Source organism: Anastrepha ludens, chromosome 5 (assembly GCF_028408465.1).
Source record: "Anastrepha ludens isolate Willacy chromosome 5, idAnaLude1.1, whole genome shotgun sequence".
NCBI lineage: Eukaryota > Metazoa > Arthropoda > Insecta > Diptera > Tephritidae > Anastrepha > Anastrepha ludens.
Genome location: NC_071501.1, coordinates 13,426,648 through 13,431,441, shown reverse-complemented (window position 1 = coordinate 13,431,441; position 4,794 = coordinate 13,426,648).

Sequence of the window (4,794 nt, the reverse complement as noted above, 5' to 3'; positions counted from 1 at the left end):
TGATTTTTTTTGTTTGTTTCGTTTTGCAACAAATGCGAGCACTGAAATAATATAAATATACCACATATATATACATACATACATACATATATGCATGTATATGTATATCTGAAAAAAAAGAAAAGAATTATTGTAAAATAGGTAAAAGAAAATTTCCAAAATAAAATAGCGTTAAAATTTAGAACCTCTAAAATATAGGTGATTCAAGCTGAAACTGAAACGAAATAGATATTCTGTGAAAAATAGTAATAAAATGCGCAAGTTGAATTTGAAATGCTAATTCAACAATACTAATAATAGTAGAAATAGTTTTGCAGTAATTCGCATATTTTACTAAATAAAATGGAAAACAATAAATAACTGAACCAATAATAGTTTTGAAAAACAATACAACGGCTGATGTGAGTATGCATTTCAAGCGTTTTTAGTGCAAAAATTTTCAACACTGTAAAGGTGTAATAATTTATGACTGTAGTGTAGTGGGCACTGAATAACTATTAGTAGAATTTTTTTAAATTTAGCTTTGTTCACTATTTAAAAACAATTTTTTTGCATTCGATAAAAATAAAAAAAAAAGTATTTTTTGCATTCGAAAAAATTGAAAAAAAAATTTTGCTTTTTATTCGAAAAAATTGAAACAAAGTTTTTTTTTGCGTTCGAAAAAATTTTTTTTTGCATTTTAAAAACTTAAATAAAGTTTTTTTTGCATTTTGAAAACTTAAAAAAATTTTTTTTTTGCATTCGAAAAAATTGAAAAAAATTTTTTTTCTTTTTATTCGAAAAAATTGAAAAAAAAAAAAATTTTTTTGGCATTTTAAAAATTTTAAAAACTTGAATAAATTTTTTTTTTGCATTTTGAAAACTTAAAGAAAATTTTTTTTTGCATTTGAAAAACTAAAAAAAAATTTTTTGTGCATTCGAAAAAATTGAAAAAAAAAAAATTTTTTTTGCATTTTAAAAACTTAAGCAAAATGTTTTTTGCATTTTAAAAACTCAAAAAAAATTTTTTTTGTTGCATTTGAAAAACTTAAAAAAAATGTTTTTTTCATTTCAAAAACTCAAAAAAAAATTTTTTTTGTTGCATTTGAGAAACTTAAAAAAAAATTTTTTTTTGCATTCCAAAAAATTGAAAAAAAATTTGTTTCGCGTTTCAAAAACTTAAAAAATTTTTTTTGTTGCATTTGAAAAACTGAAAAAATTTGTTTTTGCATTCGAAAAAATTGAAAAAATTTTTTTTTTTTGCATTTTAAAAACTTAAATAACATTGTTTTTGCATTTCAAAAACTTAGAATTTTTTTTGTTGCATTTGAAAAACTGAAAAAATTTTGTTTTTTGTTTTTGAAAAACTTAAAAAAATGTCTTTTGCACTTGAAAAGCTTAAAAAAATTGTTTTTGCATTCGAAAAAATTAAAAAAAAAAATTTTTTTTTTGCATTTTAAAAACTTGTAAAAAATTTTTTTTTGCATTCGAAAAAATTTAAAAATTTTTTTTTTTTGCATTTTAAAAACTTAAATAAAATTTTTTTTTGCATTTTAAAAACTAAAAAAAAATTTTTTTTTTTCCTTTGATAAACTTAAAAAACAATCTTTTGCTTCAGAAAAAAATTTAAAAATTTTTTTTTTTTGCATTTTAAAAACTTAAATAAAATTTTTTTTTGCATTTTAAAAACTAAAAAAAAATTTTTTTTTTTCCTTTGATAAACTTAAAAAACAATCTTTTGCTTCAGAAAAAATTGAGAAATATTTGTTTTTGCATTTGAAAAGCTTAAAAAAAGTTTTTTTTCAAAAACTTAAAATTTTTGTTTTTACATTTGAAAAACAAAAAAAATTATTTTAAGCTGAGAAAATTTTCAGGTAAAAGCTGCATTATTTTTAAATTTTTTCATTCAAAACTAATTGCTGAAAATTTCATAAACATTTTCAATAATAAAGCACCATTAAATTAAGAAATTGGCAACAATTTAGAACGAAATGCATGAAATCTAATTTCTAAAAGCAAACAAATACTTTATGATTCCTTGCAAATGCAATACAAATGCAATTTTAATACTAATTGATTAAGAAACATAAATGCAAGCCACAACCAGCCAAAAAGTTTTGGTCTGCAACTACAAGAAAATGCTCGCGAATTCTCGAAATTGCTTAGCAAACATTAAAAATAAAACAATTATGAGATTTACAATGTTTTTTGGCTTACCAACAAATGACTTTGCTTTCAAATTAAATATTTTTTAATATATTTACACATATAAATACATATATATTGGGAAAATTTGCATTTAAGTTTGTGCAATTGAAAGTCTAAATCAAATATTTTTTTATTTCAAATTTAAAAAATCAAAAAAAAAAAAAAAGATAATATAATTTTTTATTGAGCATTCAAAATTGCATAACATTTACTAATCAGTGTAAAAAAAAATCTATAAGTGTATGCGTGTATACAAGAGAAATATACATTATAGTATATACTCGTACATACAAATAAATATAACTACACATATACATACATAAATTGTGTTACAACTTAATTAGTAGTAGAATTGTTTTAATTTACATAGCAAATATACAAAGCAAAAAATACAAATAGAAGCGCCAATAAAAAAATTGAATTCTATTAATTATTTTCCAACCAGCAAGAAACGAAACAAATAGCAAACAGCGATCACACGAAACTTATGATTCATAACAAATAAAATTATATTATTGTAAAAAAAAACAACAATAACAAAGTGTTTTTAATTAAAACGTGTAGCCCGTAATTTGTGAACACGCGCAAATTTGTATTAGCAAAAGCTTCTGAGGCGATTATCATGAAAGACTAAACTTCGGCGTTAAGGCCGGCGGGCCAATTAGATGTCCTAAATTCAGTAGTTTTCGCGAAGCGTTGTAGGATGAGAAAAAAAACAATTAGCCAAATGAAGTTTTGGGGATAGTTTAATATATATTTGAACTAAAAAAAAAAATTTGTACAATCTCCAACAATATATTGTAAGCCGAGTTATCAATAGATTCCCAGAGCGCCTGTATCCAACTTCTGTACAAGATACAACTTGCAATTTTCATCTGAAAACAAAAAAAAAAAGATTTTTAATTTTGATGTAATTATCTTCGATGTGAACTAAGAAAATTGGGAGAAACACGTAAAATTCGAATTTTTGGGGAAGGAAGAAAAAAAAGTGGTTTTTCAAGGAAAAAAAAACTCTTCAAGTGGGTAAAAAAGTCGCTTAAAAAAAGTTTTTGGATGTTTTTTTTAGTTCACATAGAAGATAATTACATCAAAATTAATAATCTTTTTTTTTTTTTGTTTTCAGATGAAAATTGCAAGTTGTATCTTGTACAGAAGTTGGATACAGGCGCTCTGGGAATCTATTGATAACTCGGCTTACAATATATTGTTGGAGATTGTACAATTTTTTTTTTTAGTTCAAATATATATTAAACTATCCCCAAAACTTCATTTGGCTAATTGTTTTTTTTTCTCATCCTACAACGCTTCGCGAAAACAACTGAATTTAGGACATCTAATTGGCCCGCCGGCCTTAAGCATTTCAATTCATTTCATTTCATTTGTAAATCAATAAATAGCAAGCTTACAGACCCTTAACGCTCTATGCTCCACTGGAAGTTAAGGGGAAACACTGCTGTGAACGCGTGAAAATTACGTAATTTTCATTAATTTTGTTTTATAAGTAGGGATGATTATTTGAGGATCGGAAAACTTATAATTTATTTTAAATATATTCAACTATACTGACTAACATTTTTATTAAAAAATATTAAAAATTACAATTGTTATTAATATTAATGCAATGACGTCATAAAAAACTGATGCACCCTGGTGGCCACGATACAGCGGTGAAAAATCATCTAAAAGCAAAAAATCAAAAAAATTCTTAATCATACATCAATGGCTATCGTCGTACGTGGCGGTTTTTTTTTGAGAAAACGGTGCAGGTTTGAAAAATGAGTTTGTGTTTTTACCCGTTTTTTGTTATCGAAAGGCTGGGAAAAATATTAATTTTTGGAATTTTTAAAAACGGTTATGTACGCCTGTAGCCAATACATGTACAAAAATTAAAAAAAAAAAAAATTAAAATCGGTTCATAAGTCTTCGAGAAACCGAGGCCACCGTGTTCAGAAAAGTCGTTTTGAGAAAAACGAGTTTAAAGTTTTCATTGGCGGCGCTCATTGAGAGCGCTCAGTATTAAGAAGCGATAATTGAAATGATATTTGAAGTATAACTTCGTCAATTTTCAAGATTTTAAGTTAACATTTTTTTTACATATTTTTGAATATATCTACTTTAAGAAAATGCAAAACAAAAAATCAATTTTTTTGAAAAATCACAGTGGTGTTCCCCCTTAAGGAAAACATGTACAGTCGACTCTCGTTAATTAGAACCTGCGATATTAGCAACGTGCAGCTTCTTCCTATTGGCATTCTGTCATCTTGTATTTTTGTATTATATACATTTTTCTCTTACTTCTGAATAAACTATTGAAGCGAATAGAACTAAAACGTGCACGTGTTATATTAAATTCAAAGTTAGCACGAGTTCCCTACAAAATCTCTTTATATTTCGAATTATGTCATACGTTTTTATGTACTCCGTAGTTCGAACTAAAAAATCATTGCTACGACGTGCCAATTCGAACTCATATGGTCAAACACTCGACCATTCAAAGTTTCAAAGTTTCTTGGTGAAAATACCTTTACTGTGCGTGGTTGCCTGTTACGCATAAAACCTAGGCACATTTTGACGCCCGCTTCCGCACGAATCGCTTCGGTGGTATAC